Genomic DNA, 17,702 nt, shown 5'->3' on the forward strand with positions numbered 1-17,702 from the left:
AAGAATTCCCTGACCGGGAATCGAACCCGGGCCGCGGCGGTGAGAGCGCCGAATCCTAGCCACTAGACCACCAGGGAGAGGTGTGCCCCGTTCTTCCCAGGCTAGCGAGACGAAGTCAATGGCAAATACCCAAGATGGCGTTGATGCACTTTGGAGTGGGCAAATACGGCTTTCTTCCGTCAGAACCAAGGTCTCCAAAATGGGGTGAAGGAGGCACTTCTAGCTACAGCTGGTTAGCAGTGGGTTATCCTAGTCTCTTAACAGCTGGCCGAGTTGACCATGTGGGCCTAAAAGCGCGAAAAGCTTGACAAGGCTCAGCGCAACTGAGAAAACCAGGCCGATGGATGGCGGAGCATTTTTTGGCCCTTAACGAAGCAGAAGCCCAGACGATAGTGTCCAGCTGCTACCAGGGCAAAGAAGAATTCCCTGACCGGGAATCGAACCCGGGCCGCGGCGGTGAGAGCGCCGAATCCTAGCCACTAGACCACCAGGGAGAGGTGTGCCCCGTTTTTCCCAGGCTAGCGAGACGAAGTCAATGGCAAATACCCAAGATGGCGTTGATGCACTTTGGAGTGGGCAAATACGGCTTTCTTCCGTCAGAACCAAGGTCTCCAAAATGGGGTGAAGGAGGCACTTCTAGCTACAGCTGGTTAGCAGTGGGTTATCCTAGTCTCTTAACAGCTGGCCGAGTTGGCCATGTGGGCCTAAAAGCGCGAAAAGCTTGACAAGGCTCAGCGGAACTGAGAAAACCAGGCCGATGGATGGCGGAGCATTTTTTGGCCCTTAACGAAGCAGAAGCCCAGACGATAGTGTCCAGCTGCTACCAGGGCAAAGAAGAATTCCCTGACCGGGAATCGAACCCGGGCTGCGGCGGTGAGAGCGCCGAATCCTAGCCACTAGACCACCAGGGAGAGGTGTGCCCTGTTCTTCCCGGGCTAGCGAGACGAAGTCAATGGCAAATACCCAAGATGGCGTTGATGCACTTTGGAGTGGGCAAATACGGCTTTCTTCCGTCAGAACCAAGGTCTCCAAAATGGGGTGAAGGAGGCACTTCTAGCTACAGCTGGTTAGCAGTGGGTTATCCTAGTCTCTTAACAGCTGGCCGAGTTGACCATGTGGGCCTAAAAGCGCGAAAAGCTTGACAAGGCTCAGCGCAACTGAGAAAACCAGGCCGATGGATGGCGGAGCATTTTTTGGCCCTTAACGAAGCAGAAGCCCAGACGATAGTGTCCAGCTGCTACCAGGGCAAAGAAGAATTCCCTGACCGGGAATCGAACCCGGGCCGTGGCGGTGAGAGCGCCGAATCCTAGCCACTAGACCACCAGGGAGAGGTGTGCCCCGTTCTTCCCAGGCTAGCGAGACGAAGTCAATGGCAAATACCCAAGATGGCGTTGATGCACTTTGGAGTGGGCAAATACGGCTTTCTTCCGTCAGAACCAAGGTCTCCAAAATGGGGTGAAGGAGGCACTTCTAGCTACAGCTGGTTAGCAGTGGGTTATCCTAGTCTCTTAACAGCTGGCCGAGTTGACCATGTGGGCCTAAAAGCGCGAAAAGCTTGACAAGGCTCAGCGCAACTGAGAAAACCAGGCCGATGGATGGCGGAGCATTTTTTGGCCCTTAACGAAGCAGAAGCCCAGACGATAGTGTCCAGCTGCTACCAGGGCAAAGAAGAATTCCCTGACCGGGAATCGAACCCGGGCCGCGGCGGTGAGAGCGCCGAATCCTAGCCACTAGACCACCAGGGAGAGGTGTGCCCCGTTTTTCCCAGGCTAGCGAGACGAAGTCAATGGCAAATACCCAAGATGGCGTTGATGCACTTTGGAGTGGGCAAATACGGCTTTCTTCCGTCAGAACCAAGGTCTCCAAAATGGGGTGAAGGAGGCACTTCTAGCTACAGCTGGTTAGCAGTGGGTTATCCTAGTCTCTTAACAGCTGGCCGAGTTGGCCATGTGGGTGTAAAAGCGCGAAAAGCTTGACAAGGCTCAGCGGAACTGAGAAAACCAGGCCGATGGATGGCGGAGCATTTTTTGGCCCTTAACGAAGCAGAAGCCCAGACGATAGTGTCCAGCTGCTACCAGGGCAAAGAAGAATTCCCTGACCGGGAATCGAACCCGGGCCGCGGCGGTGAGAGCGCCGAATCCTAGCCACTAGACCACCAGGGAGAGGTGTGCCCCGTTCTTCCCAGGCTAGCGAGACGAAGTCAATGGCAAATACCCAAGATGGCGTTGATGCATTTTGGAGTGGGCAAATACGGCTTTCTTCCGTCAGAACCAAGGTCTCCAAAATGGGGTGAAGGAGGCACTTCTAGCTACAGCTGGTTAGCAGTGGGTTATCCTAGTCTCTTAACAGCTGGCCGAGTTGACCATGTGGGCCTAAAAGCGCGAAAAGCTTGACAAGGCTCAGCGCAACTGAGAAAACCAGGCCGATGGATGGCGGAGCATTTTTTGGCCCTTAACGAAGCAGAAGCCCAGACGATAGTGTCCAGCTGCTACCAGGGCAAAGAAGAATTCCCTGACCGGGAATTGAACCCGGGCCGCGGCGGTGAGAGCGCCGAATCCTAGCCACTAGACCACCAGGGAGAGGTGTGCCCCGTTTTTCCCAGGCTAGCGAGACGAAGTCAATGGCAAATACCCAAGATGGCGTTGATGCACTTTGGAGTGGGCAAATACGGCTTTCTTCCGTCAGAACCAAGGTCTCCAAAATGGGGTGAAGGAGGCACTTCTAGCTACAGCTGGTTAGCAGTGGGTTATCCTAGTCTCTTAACAGCTGGCCGAGTTGGCCATGTGGGCCTAAAAGCTTGACAAGGCTCAGCGGAACTGAGAAAACCAGGCCGATGGATGGCGGAGCATTTTTTGGCCCTTAACGAAGCAGAAGCCCAGACGATAGTGTCCAGCTGCTACCAGGGCAAAGAAGAATTCCCTGACCGGGAATCGAACCCGGGCCGCGGCGGTGAGAGCGCCGAATCCTAGCCACTAGACCACCAGGGAGAGGTGTGCCCTGTTCTTCCCAGGCTAGCGAGACGAAGTCAATGGCAAATACCCAAGATGGCGTTGATGCACTTTGGAGTGGGCAAATACGGCTTTCTTCCGTCAGAACCAAGGTCTCCAAAATGGGGTGAAGGAGGCACTTCTAGCTACAGCTGGTTAGCAGTGGGTTATCCTAGTCTCTTAACAGCTGGCCGAGTTGACCATGTGGGCCTAAAAGCGCGAAAAGCTTGACAAGGCTCAGCGCAACTGAGAAAACCAGGCCGATGGATGGCGGAGCATTTTTTGGCCCTTAACGAAGCAGAAGCCCAGACGATAGTGTCCAGCTGCTACCAGGGCAAAGAAGAATTCCCTGACCGGGAATCGAACCCGGGCCGCGGCGGTGAGAGCGCCGAATCCTAGCCACTAGACCACCAGGGAGAGGTGTGCCCCGTTCTTCCCAGGCTAGCGAGACGAAGTCAATGGCAAATACCCAAGATGGCGTTGATGCACTTTGGAGTGGGCAAATACGGCTTTCTTCCGTCAGAACCAAGGTCTCCAAAATGGGGTGAAGGAGGCACTTCTAGCTACAGCTGGTTAGCAGTGGGTTATCCTAGTCTCTTAACAGCTGGCCGAGTTGACCATGTGGGCCTAAAAGCGCGAAAAGCTTGACAAGGCTCAGCGCAACTGAGAAAACCAGGCCGATGGATGGCGGAGCATTTTTTGGCCCTTAACGAAGCAGAAGCCCAGACGATAGTGTCCAGCTGCTACCAGGGCAAAGAAGAATTCCCTGACCGGGAATCGAACCCGGGCCGCGGCGGTGAGAGCGCCGAATCCTAGCCACTAGACCACCAGGGAGAGGTGTGCCCCGTTTTTCCCAGGCTAGCGAGATGAAGTCAATGGCAAATACCCAAGATGGCGTTGATGCACTTTGGAGTGGGCAAATACGGCTTTCTTCCGTCAGAACCAAGGTCTCCAAAATGGGGTGAAGGAGGCACTTCTAGCTACAGCTGGTTAGCAGTGGGTTATCCTAGTCTCTTAACAGCTGGCCGAGTTGGCCATGTGGGCCTAAAAGCGCGAAAAGCTTGACAAGGCTCAGCGGAACTGAGAAAACCAGGCCGATGGACGGCGGAGCATTTTTTGGCCCTTAACGAAGCAGAAGCCCAGACGATAGTGTCCAGCTGCTACCAGGGCAAAGAAGAATTCCCTGACCGGGAATCGAACCCGGGCCGCGGCGGTGAGAGCGCCGAATCCTAGCCACTAGACCACCAGGGAGAGGTGTGCCCCGTTCTTCCCAGGCTAGCGAGACGAAGTCAATGGCAAATACCCAAGATGGCGTTGATGCACTTTGGAGTGGGCAAATACGGCTTTCTTCCGTCAGAACCAAGGTCTCCAAAATGGGGTGAAGGAGGCACTTCTAGCTACAGCTGGTTAGCAGTGGGTTATCCTAGTCTCTTAACAGCTGGCCGAGTTGACCATGTGGGCCTAAAAGCGCGAAAAGCTTGACAAGGCTCAGCGCAACTGAGAAAACCAGGCCGATGGATGGCGGAGCATTTTTTGGCCCTTAACGAAGCAGAAGCCCAGACGATAGTGTCCAGCTGCTACCAGGGCAAAGAAGAATTCCCTGACCGGGAATCGAACCCGGGCCGCGGCGGTGAGAGCGCCGAATCCTAGCCACTAGACCACCAGGGAGAGGTGTGCCCCGTTCTTCCCAGGCTAGCGAGACGAAGTCAATGGCAAATACCCAAGATGGCGTTGATGCACTTTGGAGTGGGCAAATACGGCTTTCTTCCGTCAGAACCAAGGTCTCCAAAATGGGGTGAAGGAGGCACTTCTAGCTACAGCTGGTTAGCAGTGGGTTATCCTAGTCTCTTAACAGCTGGCCGAGTTGACCATGTGGGCCTAAAAGCGCGAAAAGCTTGACAAGGCTCAGCGCAACTGAGAAAACCAGGCCGATGGATGGCGGAGCATTTTTTGGCCCTTAACGAAGCAGAAGCCCAGACGATAGTGTCCAGCTGCTACCAGGGCAAAGAAGAATTCCCTGACCGGGAATCGAACCCGGGCCGCGGCGGTGAGAGCGCCGAATCCTAGCCACTAGACCACCAGGGAGAGGTGTGCCCCGTTTTTCCCAGGCTAGCGAGACGAAGTCAATGGCAAATACCCAAGATGGCGTTGATGCACTTTGGAGTGGGCAAATACGGCTTTCTTCCGTCAGAACCAAGGTCTCCAAAATGGGGTGAAGGAGGCACTTCTAGCTACAGCTGGTTAGCAGTGGGTTATCCTAGTCTCTTAACAGCTGGCCGAGTTGGCCATGTGGGCCTAAAAGCGCGAAAAGCTTGACAAGGCTCAGCGGAACTGAGAAAACCAGGCCGATGGATGGCGGAGCATTTTTTGGCCCTTAACGAAGCAGAAGCCCAGACGATAGTGTCCAGCTGCTACCAGGGCAAAGAAGAATTCCCTGACCGGGAATCGAACCCGGGCCGCGGCGGTGAGAGCGCCGAATCCTAGCCACTAGACCACCAGGGAGAGGTGTGCCCTGTTCTTCCCAGGCTAGCGAGACGAAGTCAATGGCAAATACCCAAGATGGCGTTGATGCACTTTGGAGTGGGCAAATACGGCTTTCTTCCGTCAGAACCAAGGTCTCCAAAATGGGGTGAAGGAGGCACTTCTAGCTACAGCTGGTTAGCAGTGGGTTATCCTAGTCTCTTAACAGCTGGCCGAGTTGACCATGTGGGCCTAAAAGCGCGAAAAGCTTGACAAGGCTCAGCGCAACTGAGAAAACCAGGCCGATGGATGGCGGAGCATTTTTTGGCCCTTAACGAAGCAGAAGCCCAGACGATAGTGTCCAGCTGCTACCAGGGCAAAGAAGAATTCCCTGACCGGGAATCGAACCCGGGCCGCGGCGGTGAGAGCGCCGAATCCTAGCCACTAGACCACCAGGGAGAGGTGTGCCCCGTTCTTCCCAGGCTAGCGAGACGAAGTCAATGGCAAATACCCAAGATGGCGTTGATGCACTTTGGAGTGGGCAAATACGGCTTTCTTCCGTCAGAACCAAGGTCTCCAAAATGGGGTGAAGGAGGCACTTCTAGCTACAGCTGGTTAGCAGTGGGTTATCCTAGTCTCTTAACAGCTGGCCGAGTTGACCATGTGGGCCTAAAAGCGCGAAAAGCTTGACAAGGCTCAGCGCAACTGAGAAAACCAGGCCGATGGATGGCGGAGCATTTTTTGGCCCTTAACGAAGCAGAAGCCCAGACGATAGTGTCCAGCTGCTACCAGGGCAAAGAAGAATTCCCTGACCGGGAATCGAACCCGGGCCGCGGCGGTGAGAGCGCCGAATCCTAGCCACTAGACCACCAGGGAGAGGTGTGCCCCGTTTTTCCCAGGCTAGCGAGACGAAGTCAATGGCAAATACCCAAGATGGCGTTGATGCACTTTGGAGTGGGCAAATACGGCTTTCTTCCGTCAGAACCAAGGTCTCCAAAATGGGGTGAAGGAGGCACTTCTAGCTACAGCTGGTTAGCAGTGGGTTATCCTAGTCTCTTAACAGCTGGCCGAGTTGGCCATGTGGGCCTAAAAGCGCGAAAAGCTTGACAAGGCTCAGCGGAACTGAGAAAACCAGGCCGATGGATGGCGGAGCATTTTTTGGCCCTTAACGAAGCAGAAGCCCAGACGATAGTGTCCAGCTGCTACCAGGGCAAAGAAGAATTCCCTGACCGGGAATCGAACCCGGGCTGCGGAGGTGAGAGCGCCGAATCCTAGCCACTAGACCACCAGGGAGAGGTGTGCCCTGTTCTTCCCAGGCTAGCGAGACGAAGTCAATGGCAAATACCCAAGATGGCGTTGATGCACTTTGGAGTGGGCAAATACGGCTTTCTTCCGTCAGAACCAAGGTCTCCAAAATGGGGTGAAGGAGGCACTTCTAGCTACAGCTGGTTAGCAGTGGGTTATCCTAGTCTCTTAACAGCTGGCCGAGTTGACCATGTGGGCCTAAAAGCGCGAAAAGCTTGACAAGGCTCAGCGCAACTGAGAAAACCAGGCCGATGGATGGCGGAGCATTTTTTGGCCCTTAACGAAGCAGAAGCCCAGACGATAGTGTCCAGCTGCTACCAGGGCAAAGAAGAATTCCCTGACCGGGAATCGAACCCGGGCCGCGGCGGTGAGAGCGCCGAATCCTAGCCACTAGACCACCAGGGAGAGGTGTGCCCCGTTCTTCCCAGGCTAGCGAGACGAAGTCAATGGCAAATACCCAAGATGGCGTTGATGCACTTTGGAGTGGGCAAATACGGCTTTCTTCCGTCAGAACCAAGGTCTCCAAAATGGGGTGAAGGAGGCACTTCTAGCTACAGCTGGTTAGCAGTGGGTTATCCTAGTCTCTTAACAGCTGGCCGAGTTGACCATGTGGGCCTAAAAGCGCGAAAAGCTTGACAAGGCTCAGCGCAACTGAGAAAACCAGGCCGATGGATGGCGGAGCATTTTTTGGCCCTTAACGAAGCAGAAGCCCAGACGATAGTGTCCAGCTGCTACCAGGGCAAAGAAGAATTCCCTGACCGGGAATCGAACCCGGGCCGCGGCGGTGAGAGCGCCGAATCCTAGCCACTAGACCACCAGGGAGAGGTGTGCCCCGTTTTTCCCAGGCTAGCGAGACGAAGTCAATGGCAAATACCCAAGATGGCGTTGATGCACTTTGGAGTGGGCAAATACGGCTTTCTTCCGTCAGAACCAAGGTCTCCAAAATGGGGTGAAGGAGGCACTTCTAGCTACAGCTGGTTAGCAGTGGGTTATCCTAGTCTCTTAACAGCTGGCCGAGTTGGCCATGTGGGTGTAAAAGCGCGAAAAGCTTGACAAGGCTCAGCGGAACTGAGAAAACCAGGCCGATGGATGGCGGAGCATTTTTTGGCCCTTAACGAAGCAGAAGCCCAGACGATAGTGTCCAGCTGCTACCAGGGCAAAGAAGAATTCCCTGACCGGGAATCGAACCCGGGCCGCGGCGGTGAGAGCGCCGAATCCTAGCCACTAGACCACCAGGGAGAGGTGTGCCCCGTTCTTCCCAGGCTAGCGAGACGAAGTCAATGGCAAATACCCAAGATGGCGTTGATGCATTTTGGAGTGGGCAAATACGGCTTTCTTCCGTCAGAACCAAGGTCTCCAAAATGGGGTGAAGGAGGCACTTCTAGCTACAGCTGGTTAGCAGTGGGTTATCCTAGTCTCTTAACAGCTGGCCGAGTTGACCATGTGGGCCTAAAAGCGCGAAAAGCTTGACAAGGCTCAGCGCAACTGAGAAAACCAGGCCGATGGATGGCGGAGCATTTTTTGGCCCTTAACGAAGCAGAAGCCCAGACGATAGTGTCCAGCTGCTACCAGGGCAAAGAAGAATTCCCTGACCGGGAATCGAACCCGGGCCGCGGCGGTGAGAGCGCCGAATCCTAGCCACTAGACCACCAGGGAGAGGTGTGCCCCGTTTTTCCCAGGCTAGCGAGACGAAGTCAATGGCAAATACCCAAGATGGCGTTGATGCACTTTGGAGTGGGCAAATACGGCTTTCTTCCGTCAGAACCAAGGTCTCCAAAATGGGGTGAAGGAGGCACTTCTAGCTACAGCTGGTTAGCAGTGGGTTATCCTAGTCTCTTAACAGCTGGCCGAGTTGGCCATGTGGGCCTAAAAGCTTGACAAGGCTCAGCGGAACTGAGAAAACCAGGCCGATGGATGGCGGAGCATTTTTTGGCCCTTAACGAAGCAGAAGCCCAGACGATAGTGTCCAGCTGCTACCAGGGCAAAGAAGAATTCCCTGACCGGGAATCGAACCCGGGCCGCGGCGGTGAGAGCGCCGAATCCTAGCCACTAGACCACCAGGGAGAGGTGTGCCCTGTTCTTCCCAGGCTAGCGAGACGAAGTCAATGGCAAATACCCAAGATGGCGTTGATGCACTTTGGAGTGGGCAAATACGGCTTTCTTCCGTCAGAACCAAGGTCTCCAAAATGGGGTGAAGGAGGCACTTCTAGCTACAGCTGGTTAGCAGTGGGTTATCCTAGTCTCTTAACAGCTGGCCGAGTTGACCATGTGGGCCTAAAAGCGCGAAAAGCTTGACAAGGCTCAGCGCAACTGAGAAAACCAGGCCGATGGATGGCGGAGCATTTTTTGGCCCTTAACGAAGCAGAAGCCCAGACGATAGTGTCCAGCTGCTACCAGGGCAAAGAAGAATTCCCTGACCGGGAATCGAACCCGGGCCGCGGCGGTGAGAGCGCCGAATCCTAGCCACTAGACCACCAGGGAGAGGTGTGCCCCGTTCTTCCCAGGCTAGCGAGACGAAGTCAATGGCAAATACCCAAGATGGCGTTGATGCACTTTGGAGTGGGCAAATACGGCTTTCTTCCGTCAGAACCAAGGTCTCCAAAATGGGGTGAAGGAGGCACTTCTAGCTACAGCTGGTTAGCAGTGGGTTATCCTAGTCTCTTAACAGCTGGCCGAGTTGACCATGTGGGCCTAAAAGCGCGAAAAGCTTGACAAGGCTCAGCGCAACTGAGAAAACCAGGCCGATGGATGGCGGAGCATTTTTTGGCCCTTAACGAAGCAGAAGCCCAGACGATAGTGTCCAGCTGCTACCAGGGCAAAGAAGAATTCCCTGACCGGGAATCGAACCCGGGCCGCGGCGGTGAGAGCGCCGAATCCTAGCCACTAGACCACCAGGGAGAGGTGTGCCCCGTTTTTCCCAGGCTAGCGAGACGAAGTCAATGGCAAATACCCAAGATGGCGTTGATGCACTTTGGAGTGGGCAAATACGGCTTTCTTCCGTCAGAACCAAGGTCTCCAAAATGGGGTGAAGGAGGCACTTCTAGCTACAGCTGGTTAGCAGTGGGTTATCCTAGTCTCTTAACAGCTGGCCGAGTTGGCCATGTGGGCCTAAAAGCGCGAAAAGCTTGACAAGGCTCAGCGGAACTGAGAAAACCAGGCCGATGGACGGCGGAGCATTTTTTGGCCCTTAACGAAGCAGAAGCCCAGACGATAGTGTCCAGCTGCTACCAGGGCAAAGAAGAATTCCCTGACCGGGAATCGAACCCGGGCCGCGGCGGTGAGAGCGCCGAATCCTAGCCACTAGACCACCAGGGAGAGGTGTGCCCCGTTCTTCCCAGGCTAGCGAGACGAAGTCAATGGCAAATACCCAAGATGGCGTTGATGCACTTTGGAGTGGGCAAATACGGCTTTCTTCCGTCAGAACCAAGGTCTCCAAAATGGGGTGAAGGAGGCACTTCTAGCTACAGCTGGTTAGCAGTGGGTTATCCTAGTCTCTTAACAGCTGGCCGAGTTGACCATGTGGGCCTAAAAGCGCGAAAAGCTTGACAAGGCTCAGCGCAACTGAGAAAACCAGGCCGATGGATGGCGGAGCATTTTTTGGCCCTTAACGAAGCAGAAGCCCAGACGATAGTGTCCAGCTGCTACCAGGGCAAAGAAGAATTCCCTGACCGGGAATCGAACCCGGGCCGCGGCGGTGAGAGCGCCGAATCCTAGCCACTAGACCACCAGGGAGAGGTGTGCCCCGTTCTTCCCAGGCTAGCGAGACGAAGTCAATGGCAAATACCCAAGATGGCGTTGATGCACTTTGGAGTGGGCAAATACGGCTTTCTTCCGTCAGAACCAAGGTCTCCAAAATGGGGTGAAGGAGGCACTTCTAGCTACAGCTGGTTAGCAGTGGGTTATCCTAGTCTCTTAACAGCTGGCCGAGTTGACCATGTGGGCCTAAAAGCGCGAAAAGCTTGACAAGGCTCAGCGCAACTGAGAAAACCAGGCCGATGGATGGCGGAGCATTTTTTGGCCCTTAACGAAGCAGAAGCCCAGACGATAGTGTCCAGCTGCTACCAGGGCAAAGAAGAATTCCCTGACCGGGAATCGAACCCGGGCCGCGGCGGTGAGAGCGCCGAATCCTAGCCACTAGACCACCAGGGAGAGGTGTGCCCCGTTTTTCCCAGGCTAGCGAGACGAAGTCAATGGCAAATACCCAAGATGGCGTTGATGCACTTTGGAGTGGGCAAATACGGCTTTCTTCCGTCAGAACCAAGGTCTCCAAAATGGGGTGAAGGAGGCACTTCTAGCTACAGCTGGTTAGCAGTGGGTTATCCTAGTCTCTTAACAGCTGGCCGAGTTGGCCATGTGGGCCTAAAAGCGCGAAAAGCTTGACAAGGCTCAGCGGAACTGAGAAAACCAGGCCGATGGACGGCGGAGCATTTTTTGGCCCTTAACGAAGCAGAAGCCCAGACGATAGTGTCCAGCTGCTACCAGGGCAAAGAAGAATTCCCTGACCGGGAATCGAACCCGGGCCGCGGCGGTGAGAGCGCCGAATCCTAGCCACTAGACCACCAGGGAGAGGTGTGCCCCGTTCTTCCCAGGCTAGCGAGACGAAGTCAATGGCAAATACCCAAGATGGCGTTGATGCACTTTGGAGTGGGCAAATACGGCTTTCTTCCGTCAGAACCAAGGTCTCCAAAATGGGGTGAAGGAGGCACTTCTAGCTACAGCTGGTTAGCAGTGGGTTATCCTAGTCTCTTAACAGCTGGCCGAGTTGACCATGTGGGCCTAAAAGCGCGAAAAGCTTGACAAGGCTCAGCGCAACTGAGAAAACCAGGCCGATGGATGGCGGAGCATTTTTTGGCCCTTAACGAAGCAGAAGCCCAGACGATAGTGTCCAGCTGCTACCAGGGCAAAGAAGAATTCCCTGACCGGGAATCGAACCCGGGCCGCGGCGGTGAGAGCGCCGAATCCTAGCCACTAGACCACCAGGGAGAGGTGTGCCCCGTTCTTCCCAGGCTAGCGAGACGAAGTCAATGGCAAATACCCAAGATGGCGTTGATGCACTTTGGAGTGGGCAAATACGGCTTTCTTCCGTCAGAACCAAGGTCTCCAAAATGGGGTGAAGGAGGCACTTCTAGCTACAGCTGGTTAGCAGTGGGTTATCCTAGTCTCTTAACAGCTGGCCGAGTTGACCATGTGGGCCTAAAAGCGCGAAAAGCTTGACAAGGCTCAGCGCAACTGAGAAAACCAGGCCGATGGATGGCGGAGCATTTTTTGGCCCTTAACGAAGCAGAAGCCCAGACGATAGTGTCCAGCTGCTACCAGGGCAAAGAAGAATTCCCTGACCGGGAATCGAACCCGGGCCGCGGCGGTGAGAGCGCCGAATCCTAGCCACTAGACCACCAGGGAGAGGTGTGCCCCGTTTTTCCCAGGCTAGCGAGACGAAGTCAATGGCAAATACCCAAGATGGCGTTGATGCACTTTGGAGTGGGCAAATACGGCTTTCTTCCGTCAGAACCAAGGTCTCCAAAATGGGGTGAAGGAGGCACTTCTAGCTACAGCTGGTTAGCAGTGGGTTATCCTAGTCTCTTAACAGCTGGCCGAGTTGGCCATGTGGGCCTAAAAGCGCGAAAAGCTTGACAAGGCTCAGCGGAACTGAGAAAACCAGGCCGATGGATGGCGGAGCATTTTTTGGCCCTTAACGAAGCAGAAGCCCAGACGATAGTGTCCAGCTGCTACCAGGGCAAAGAAGAATTCCCTGACCGGGAATCGAACCCGGGCCGCGGCGGTGAGAGCGCCGAATCCTAGCCACTAGACCACCAGGGAGAGGTGTGCCCTGTTCTTCCCAGGCTAGCGAGACGAAGTCAATGGCAAATACCCAAGATGGCGTTGATGCACTTTGGAGTGGGCAAATACGGCTTTCTTCCGTCAGAACCAAGGTCTCCAAAATGGGGTGAAGGAGGCACTTCTAGCTACAGCTGGTTAGCAGTGGGTTATCCTAGTCTCTTAACAGCTGGCCGAGTTGACCATGTGGGCCTAAAAGCGCGAAAAGCTTGACAAGGCTCAGCGCAACTGAGAAAACCAGGCCGATGGATGGCGGAGCATTTTTTGGCCCTTAACGAAGCAGAAGCCCAGACGATAGTGTCCAGCTGCTACCAGGGCAAAGAAGAATTCCCTGACCGGGAATCGAACCTGGGCCGCGGCGGTGAGAGCGCCGAATCCTAGCCACTAGACCACCAGGGAGAGGTGTGCCCCGTTCTTCCCAGGCTAGCGAGACGAAGTCAATGGCAAATACCCAAGATGGCGTTGATGCACTTTGGAGTGGGCAAATACGGCTTTCTTCCGTCAGAACCAAGGTCTCCAAAATGGGGTGAAGGAGGCACTTCTAGCTACAGCTGGTTAGCAGTGGGTTATCCTAGTCTCTTAACAGCTGGCCGAGTTGACCATGTGGGCCTAAAAGCGCGAAAAGCTTGACAAGGCTCAGCGCAACTGAGAAAACCAGGCCGATGGATGGCGGAGCATTTTTTGGCCCTTAACGAAGCAGACGCCCAGACGATAGTGTCCAGCTGCTACCAGGGCAAAGAAGAATTCCCTGACCGGGAATCGAACCCGGGCCGCGGCGGTGAGAGCGCCGAATCCTAGCCACTAGACCACCAGGGAGAGGTGTGCCCCGTTTTTCCCAGGCTAGCGAGACGAAGTCAATGGCAAATACCCAAGATGGCGTTGATGCACTTTGGAGTGGGCAAATACGGCTTTCTTCCGTCAGAACCAAGGTCTCCAAAATGGGGTGAAGGAGGCACTTCTAGCTACAGCTGGTTAGCAGTGGGTTATCCTAGTCTCTTAACAGCTGGCCGAGTTGGCCATGTGGGCCTAAAAGCGCGAAAAGCTTGACAAGGCTCAGCGGAACTGAGAAAACCAGGCCGATGGATGGCGGAGCATTTTTTGGCCCTTAACGAAGCAGAAGCCCAGACGATAGTGTCCAGCTGCTACCAGGGCAAAGAAGAATTCCCTGACCGGGAATCGAACCCGGGCTGCGGCGGTGAGAGCGCTGAATCCTAGCCACTAGACCACCAGGGAGAGGTGTGCCCTGTTCTTCCCAGGCTAGCGAGACGAAGTCAATGGCAAATACCCAAGATGGCGTTGATGCACTTTGGAGTGGGCAAATACGGCTTTCTTCCGTCAGAACCAAGGTCTCCAAAATGGGGTGAAGGAGGCACTTCTAGCTACAGCTGGTTAGCAGTGGGTTATCCTAGTCTCTTAACAGCTGGCCGAGTTGACCATGTGGGCCTAAAAGCGCGAAAAGCTTGACAAGGCTCAGCGCAACTGAGAAAACCAGGCCGATGGATGGCGGAGCATTTTTTGGCCCTTAACGAAGCAGAAGCCCAGACGATAGTGTCCAGCTGCTACCAGGGCAAAGAAGAATTCCCTGACCGGGAATCGAACCCGGGCCGCGGCGGTGAGAGCGCCGAATCCTAGCCACTAGACCACCAGGGAGAGGTGTGCCCCGCTCTTCCCAGGCTAGCGAGACGAAGTCAATGGCAAATACCCAAGATGGCGTTGATGCACTTTGGAGTGGGCAAATACGGCTTTCTTCCGTCAGAACCAAGGTCTCCAAAATGGGGTGAAGGAGGCACTTCTAGCTACAGCTGGTTAGCAGTGGGTTATCCTAGTCTCTTAACAGCTGGCCGAGTTGACCATGTGGGCCTAAAAGCGCGAAAAGCTTGACAAGGCTCAGCGCAACTGAGAAAACCAGGCCGATGGATGGCGGAGCATTTTTTGGCCCTTAACGAAGCAGAAGCCCAGACGATAGTGTCCAGCTGCTACCAGGGCAAAGAAGAATTCCCTGACCGGGAATCGAACCCGGGCCGCGGCGGTGAGAGCGCCGAATCCTAGCCACTAGACCACCGGGGAGAGGTGTGCCCCGTTCTTCCCAGGCTAGCGAGACGAAGTCAATGGCAAATACCCAAGATGGCGTTGATGCACTTTGGAGTGGGCAAATACGGCTTTCTTCCGTCAGAACCAAGGTCTCCAAAATGGGGTGAAGGAGGCACTTCTAGCTACAGCTGGTTAGCAGTGGGTTATCCTAGTCTCTTAACAGCTGGCCGAGTTGGCCATGTGGGCCTAAAAGCGCGAAAAGCTTGACAAGGCTCAGCGCAACTGAGAAAACCAGGCCGATGGATGGCGGAGCATTTTTTGGCCCTTAACGAAGCAGAAGCCCAGACGATAGTGTCCAGCTGCTACCAGGGCAAAGAAGAATTCCCTGACCGGGAATCGAACCCGGGCCGCGGCGGTGAGAGCGCCGAATCCTAGCCACTAGACCACCAGGGAGAGGTGTGCCCTGTTCTTCCCAGGCTAGCAAGACGAAGTCAATGGCAAATACCCAAGATGGCGTTGATGCACTTTGGAGTGGGCAAATACGGCTTTCTTCCGTCAGAACCAAGGTCTCCAAAATGGGGTGAAGGAGGCACTTCTAGCTACAGCTGGTTAGCAGTGGGTTATCCTAGTCTCTTAACAGCTGGCCGAGTTGGCCATGTGGGTGTAAAAGCGCGAAAAGCTTGACAAGGCTCAGCGGAACTGAGAAAACCAGGCCGATGGATGGCGGAGCATTTTTTGGCCCTTAACGAAGCAGAAGCCCAGACGATAGTGTCCAGCTGCTACCAGGGCAAAGAAGAATTCCCTGACCGGGAATCGAACCCGGGCCGCGGCGGTGAGAGCGCCGAATCCTAGCCACTAGACCACCAGGGAGAGGTGTGCCCCGTTCTTCCCAGGCTAGCGAGACGAAGTCAATGGCAAATACCCAAGATGGCGTTGATGCACTTTGGAGTGGGCAAATACGGCTTTCTTCCGTCAGAACCAAGGTCTCCAAAATGGGGTGAAGGAGGCACTTCTAGCTACAGCTGGTTAGCAGTGGGTTATCCTAGTCTCTTAACAGCTGGCCGAGTTGACCATGTGGGCCTAAAAGCGCGAAAAGCTTGACAAGGCTCAGCGCAACTGAGAAAACCAGGCCGATGGATGGCGGAGCATTTTTTGGCCCTTAACGAAGCAGAAGCCCAGACGATAGTGTCCAGCTGCTACCAGGGCAAAGAAGAATTCCCTGACCGGGAATCGAACCCGGGCCGCGGCGGTGAGAGCGCCGAATCCTAGCCACTAGACCACCAGGGAGAGGTGTGCCCCGTTTTTCCCAGGCTAGCGAGACGAAGTCAATGGCAAATACCCAAGATGGCGTTGATGCACTTTGGAGTGGGCAAATACGGCTTTCTTCCGTCAGAACCAAGGTCTCCAAAATGGGGTGAAGGAGGCACTTCTAGCTACAGCTGGTTAGCAGTGGGTTATCCTAGTCTCTTAACAGCTGGCCGAGTTGGCCATGTGGGCCTAAAAGCGCGAAAAGCTTGACAAGGCTCAGCGGAACTGAGAAAACCAGGCCGATGGATGGTGGAGCATTTTTTGGCCCTTAACGAAGCAGAAGCCCAGACGATAGTGTCCAGCTGCTACCAGGGCAAAGAAGAATTCCCTGACCGGGAATCGAACCCGGGCTGCGGCAGTGAGAGCGCCGAATCCTAGCCACTAGACCACCAGGGAGAGGTGTGCCCTGTTCTTCCCAGGCTAGCGAGACGAAGTCAATGGCAAATACCCAAGATGGCGTTGATGCACTTTGGAGTGGGCAAATACGGCTTTCTTCCGTCAGAACCAAGGTCTCCAAAATGGGGTGAAGGAGGCACTTCTAGCTACAGCTGGTTAGCAGTGGGTTATCCTAGTCTCTTAACAGCTGGCCGAGTTGACCATGTGGGCCTAAAAGCGCGAAAAGCTTGACAAGGCTCAGCGCAACTGAGAAAACCAGGCCGATGGATGGCGGAGCATTTTTTGGCCCTTAACGAAGCAGAAGCCCAGACGATAGTGTCCAGCTGCTACCTGGGCAAAGAAGAATTCCCTGACCGGGAATCGAACCCGGGCCGCGGCGGTGAGAGCGCCGAATCCTAGCCACTAGACCACCAGGGAGAGGTGTGCCCCGTTCGTCCCAGGCTAGCGAGACGAAGTCAATGGCAAATACCCAAGATGGCGTTGATGCACTTTGGAGTGGGCAAATACGGCTTTCTTCCGTCAGAACCAAGGTCTCCAAAATGGGGTGAAGGAGGCACTTCTAGCTACAGCTGGTTAGCAGTGGGTTATCCTAGTCTCTTAACAGCTGGCCGAGTTGACCATGTGGGCCTAAAAGCGCGAAAAGCTTGACAAGGCTCAGCGCAACTGAGAAAACCAGGCCGATGGATGGCGGAGCATTTTTTGGCCCTTAACGAAGCAGAAGCCCAGACGATAGTGTCCAGCTGCTACCAGGGCAAAGAAGAATTCCCTGACCGGGAATCGAACCCGGGCCGCGGCGGTGAGAGCGCCGAATCCTAGCCACTAGACCACCAGGGAGAGGTGTGCCCCGTTCTTCCCAGGCTAGCGAGACGAAGTCAATGGCAAATACCCAAGATGGCGTTGATGCACTTTGGAGTGGGCAAATACGGCTTTCTTCCGTCAGAACCAAGGTCTCCAAAATGGGGTGAAGGAGGCACTTCTAGCTACAGCTGGTTAGCAGTGGGTTATCCTAGTCTCTTAACAGCTGGCCGAGTTGACCATGTGGGCCTAAAAGCGCGAAAAGCTTGACAAGGCTCAGCGCAACTGAGAAAACCAGGCCGATGGATGGCGGAGCATTTTTTGGCCCTTAACGAAGCAGAAGCCCAGACGATAGTGTCCAGCTGCTACCAGGGCAAAGAAGAATTCCCTGACCGGGAATCGAACCCGGGCCGCGGCGGTGAGAGCGCCGAATCCTAGCCACTAGACCACCAGGGAGAGGTGTGCCCTGTCCTTCCCAGGCTAGCAAGACGAAGTCAATGGCAAATACCCAAGATGGCGTTGATGCACTTTGGAGTGGGCAAATACGGCTTTCTTCCGTCAGAACCAAGGTCTCCAAAATGGGGT

The 17,702-nt window shown here is 54.8% G+C and overlaps 35 non-coding genes across 35 annotated transcripts; all 35 read right to left on the reverse strand.

Moving 5' to 3' along the window:
- Positions 1-5: 5 nt before the first annotated feature.
- TRNAE-CUC (transfer RNA glutamic acid (anticodon CUC)) lies at positions 6-77 on the reverse strand. Its single transcript has one exon. It is a non-coding gene; the product is annotated as a tRNA-Glu (tRNA).
- Positions 78-422: 345 nt separating this feature from the next.
- On the reverse strand, positions 423-494 carry TRNAE-CUC (transfer RNA glutamic acid (anticodon CUC)). Its single transcript has one exon. It is a non-coding gene; the product is annotated as a tRNA-Glu (tRNA).
- Positions 495-1,673: 1,179 nt separating this feature from the next.
- Positions 1,674-1,745, reverse strand: TRNAE-CUC (transfer RNA glutamic acid (anticodon CUC)). The gene has a single exon. It is a non-coding gene; the product is annotated as a tRNA-Glu (tRNA).
- A 345-nt stretch (positions 1,746-2,090) lies between these two features.
- Positions 2,091-2,162, reverse strand: TRNAE-CUC (transfer RNA glutamic acid (anticodon CUC)). The gene has a single exon. It is a non-coding gene; the product is annotated as a tRNA-Glu (tRNA).
- A 753-nt stretch (positions 2,163-2,915) lies between these two features.
- Positions 2,916-2,987, reverse strand: TRNAE-CUC (transfer RNA glutamic acid (anticodon CUC)). Its single transcript has one exon. It is a non-coding gene; the product is annotated as a tRNA-Glu (tRNA).
- A 345-nt stretch (positions 2,988-3,332) lies between these two features.
- On the reverse strand, positions 3,333-3,404 carry TRNAE-CUC (transfer RNA glutamic acid (anticodon CUC)). The gene has a single exon. It is a non-coding gene; the product is annotated as a tRNA-Glu (tRNA).
- A 345-nt stretch (positions 3,405-3,749) lies between these two features.
- TRNAE-CUC (transfer RNA glutamic acid (anticodon CUC)) lies at positions 3,750-3,821 on the reverse strand. The gene has a single exon. It is a non-coding gene; the product is annotated as a tRNA-Glu (tRNA).
- Positions 3,822-4,166: 345 nt separating this feature from the next.
- Positions 4,167-4,238, reverse strand: TRNAE-CUC (transfer RNA glutamic acid (anticodon CUC)). The gene has a single exon. It is a non-coding gene; the product is annotated as a tRNA-Glu (tRNA).
- A 345-nt stretch (positions 4,239-4,583) lies between these two features.
- On the reverse strand, positions 4,584-4,655 carry TRNAE-CUC (transfer RNA glutamic acid (anticodon CUC)). Its single transcript has one exon. It is a non-coding gene; the product is annotated as a tRNA-Glu (tRNA).
- Positions 4,656-5,000: 345 nt separating this feature from the next.
- TRNAE-CUC (transfer RNA glutamic acid (anticodon CUC)) lies at positions 5,001-5,072 on the reverse strand. The gene has a single exon. It is a non-coding gene; the product is annotated as a tRNA-Glu (tRNA).
- Positions 5,073-5,417: 345 nt separating this feature from the next.
- TRNAE-CUC (transfer RNA glutamic acid (anticodon CUC)) lies at positions 5,418-5,489 on the reverse strand. The gene has a single exon. It is a non-coding gene; the product is annotated as a tRNA-Glu (tRNA).
- A 345-nt stretch (positions 5,490-5,834) lies between these two features.
- Positions 5,835-5,906, reverse strand: TRNAE-CUC (transfer RNA glutamic acid (anticodon CUC)). The gene has a single exon. It is a non-coding gene; the product is annotated as a tRNA-Glu (tRNA).
- A 345-nt stretch (positions 5,907-6,251) lies between these two features.
- TRNAE-CUC (transfer RNA glutamic acid (anticodon CUC)) lies at positions 6,252-6,323 on the reverse strand. The gene has a single exon. It is a non-coding gene; the product is annotated as a tRNA-Glu (tRNA).
- A 762-nt stretch (positions 6,324-7,085) lies between these two features.
- TRNAE-CUC (transfer RNA glutamic acid (anticodon CUC)) lies at positions 7,086-7,157 on the reverse strand. The gene has a single exon. It is a non-coding gene; the product is annotated as a tRNA-Glu (tRNA).
- Positions 7,158-7,502: 345 nt separating this feature from the next.
- On the reverse strand, positions 7,503-7,574 carry TRNAE-CUC (transfer RNA glutamic acid (anticodon CUC)). Its single transcript has one exon. It is a non-coding gene; the product is annotated as a tRNA-Glu (tRNA).
- Positions 7,575-7,919: 345 nt separating this feature from the next.
- On the reverse strand, positions 7,920-7,991 carry TRNAE-CUC (transfer RNA glutamic acid (anticodon CUC)). Its single transcript has one exon. It is a non-coding gene; the product is annotated as a tRNA-Glu (tRNA).
- A 345-nt stretch (positions 7,992-8,336) lies between these two features.
- TRNAE-CUC (transfer RNA glutamic acid (anticodon CUC)) lies at positions 8,337-8,408 on the reverse strand. Its single transcript has one exon. It is a non-coding gene; the product is annotated as a tRNA-Glu (tRNA).
- A 336-nt stretch (positions 8,409-8,744) lies between these two features.
- On the reverse strand, positions 8,745-8,816 carry TRNAE-CUC (transfer RNA glutamic acid (anticodon CUC)). Its single transcript has one exon. It is a non-coding gene; the product is annotated as a tRNA-Glu (tRNA).
- Positions 8,817-9,161: 345 nt separating this feature from the next.
- On the reverse strand, positions 9,162-9,233 carry TRNAE-CUC (transfer RNA glutamic acid (anticodon CUC)). Its single transcript has one exon. It is a non-coding gene; the product is annotated as a tRNA-Glu (tRNA).
- A 345-nt stretch (positions 9,234-9,578) lies between these two features.
- TRNAE-CUC (transfer RNA glutamic acid (anticodon CUC)) lies at positions 9,579-9,650 on the reverse strand. The gene has a single exon. It is a non-coding gene; the product is annotated as a tRNA-Glu (tRNA).
- A 345-nt stretch (positions 9,651-9,995) lies between these two features.
- Positions 9,996-10,067, reverse strand: TRNAE-CUC (transfer RNA glutamic acid (anticodon CUC)). Its single transcript has one exon. It is a non-coding gene; the product is annotated as a tRNA-Glu (tRNA).
- A 345-nt stretch (positions 10,068-10,412) lies between these two features.
- On the reverse strand, positions 10,413-10,484 carry TRNAE-CUC (transfer RNA glutamic acid (anticodon CUC)). Its single transcript has one exon. It is a non-coding gene; the product is annotated as a tRNA-Glu (tRNA).
- Positions 10,485-10,829: 345 nt separating this feature from the next.
- On the reverse strand, positions 10,830-10,901 carry TRNAE-CUC (transfer RNA glutamic acid (anticodon CUC)). The gene has a single exon. It is a non-coding gene; the product is annotated as a tRNA-Glu (tRNA).
- Positions 10,902-11,246: 345 nt separating this feature from the next.
- TRNAE-CUC (transfer RNA glutamic acid (anticodon CUC)) lies at positions 11,247-11,318 on the reverse strand. Its single transcript has one exon. It is a non-coding gene; the product is annotated as a tRNA-Glu (tRNA).
- A 345-nt stretch (positions 11,319-11,663) lies between these two features.
- TRNAE-CUC (transfer RNA glutamic acid (anticodon CUC)) lies at positions 11,664-11,735 on the reverse strand. The gene has a single exon. It is a non-coding gene; the product is annotated as a tRNA-Glu (tRNA).
- Positions 11,736-12,080: 345 nt separating this feature from the next.
- TRNAE-CUC (transfer RNA glutamic acid (anticodon CUC)) lies at positions 12,081-12,152 on the reverse strand. Its single transcript has one exon. It is a non-coding gene; the product is annotated as a tRNA-Glu (tRNA).
- Positions 12,153-12,497: 345 nt separating this feature from the next.
- Positions 12,498-12,569, reverse strand: TRNAE-CUC (transfer RNA glutamic acid (anticodon CUC)). Its single transcript has one exon. It is a non-coding gene; the product is annotated as a tRNA-Glu (tRNA).
- A 762-nt stretch (positions 12,570-13,331) lies between these two features.
- On the reverse strand, positions 13,332-13,403 carry TRNAE-CUC (transfer RNA glutamic acid (anticodon CUC)). The gene has a single exon. It is a non-coding gene; the product is annotated as a tRNA-Glu (tRNA).
- Positions 13,404-14,165: 762 nt separating this feature from the next.
- Positions 14,166-14,237, reverse strand: TRNAE-CUC (transfer RNA glutamic acid (anticodon CUC)). The gene has a single exon. It is a non-coding gene; the product is annotated as a tRNA-Glu (tRNA).
- Positions 14,238-14,999: 762 nt separating this feature from the next.
- On the reverse strand, positions 15,000-15,071 carry TRNAE-CUC (transfer RNA glutamic acid (anticodon CUC)). Its single transcript has one exon. It is a non-coding gene; the product is annotated as a tRNA-Glu (tRNA).
- A 345-nt stretch (positions 15,072-15,416) lies between these two features.
- Positions 15,417-15,488, reverse strand: TRNAE-CUC (transfer RNA glutamic acid (anticodon CUC)). Its single transcript has one exon. It is a non-coding gene; the product is annotated as a tRNA-Glu (tRNA).
- A 345-nt stretch (positions 15,489-15,833) lies between these two features.
- Positions 15,834-15,905, reverse strand: TRNAE-CUC (transfer RNA glutamic acid (anticodon CUC)). The gene has a single exon. It is a non-coding gene; the product is annotated as a tRNA-Glu (tRNA).
- Positions 15,906-16,667: 762 nt separating this feature from the next.
- On the reverse strand, positions 16,668-16,739 carry TRNAE-CUC (transfer RNA glutamic acid (anticodon CUC)). The gene has a single exon. It is a non-coding gene; the product is annotated as a tRNA-Glu (tRNA).
- A 345-nt stretch (positions 16,740-17,084) lies between these two features.
- TRNAE-CUC (transfer RNA glutamic acid (anticodon CUC)) lies at positions 17,085-17,156 on the reverse strand. The gene has a single exon. It is a non-coding gene; the product is annotated as a tRNA-Glu (tRNA).
- A 345-nt stretch (positions 17,157-17,501) lies between these two features.
- Positions 17,502-17,573, reverse strand: TRNAE-CUC (transfer RNA glutamic acid (anticodon CUC)). Its single transcript has one exon. It is a non-coding gene; the product is annotated as a tRNA-Glu (tRNA).
- Positions 17,574-17,702: the final 129 nt, after the last annotated feature.

The sequence above is a fragment of the Lithobates pipiens genome, unplaced genomic scaffold (genome assembly GCF_037356315.1).
Source record: "Lithobates pipiens isolate NorthernLeopardFrog02 unplaced genomic scaffold, aLitPip1_a1.2 Scaffold_1, whole genome shotgun sequence".
Lineage (NCBI taxonomy): Eukaryota > Metazoa > Chordata > Amphibia > Anura > Ranidae > Lithobates > Lithobates pipiens.